Raw genomic sequence first — 259 nt, forward strand, 5'->3', positions numbered from 1 at the left:
ATCCTCTGCCCCTGTCCTGTGGCTGGTCCGGGCCAGGGCGGCACTGGGCGCTCAGGGCTGGGATCCCTGGCAGCCGGCAGGGCCAGCGGGTATTGATTGTTGGTTCTTATTTATAGAGCACCGGGGGTGGACGCGGCGCTTTGCAAAACCAAAAAGACACAGTGCTGCCGCGACGCGCTGTTGAGAGGGAGGAGGGCCCGCTGCAGCTGTGTTCGCGTCATAGGGAGGGCTGAGACGCCCGCCCTCCTGCCCGCCCTCC

At 66.0% G+C, this 259-nt stretch overlaps 1 protein-coding gene across 1 annotated transcript in view; it reads left to right on the forward strand.

Annotated features, from left to right (window-relative positions):
- Nucleotides 1-259, forward strand: part of Grin1 (glutamate ionotropic receptor NMDA type subunit 1) — a 23606-nt gene that overhangs the window by 22172 nt on the left and 1175 nt on the right. The gene's annotated exons all lie outside the window — the stretch shown is intronic.

The sequence above is a fragment of the Fukomys damarensis genome, unplaced genomic scaffold (assembly GCF_012274545.1).
Source record: "Fukomys damarensis isolate Sample0158 unplaced genomic scaffold, DMR_v1.0_HiC HiC_scaffold_36, whole genome shotgun sequence".
In the NCBI taxonomy this organism is placed as follows: domain Eukaryota; kingdom Metazoa; phylum Chordata; class Mammalia; order Rodentia; family Bathyergidae; genus Fukomys; species Fukomys damarensis.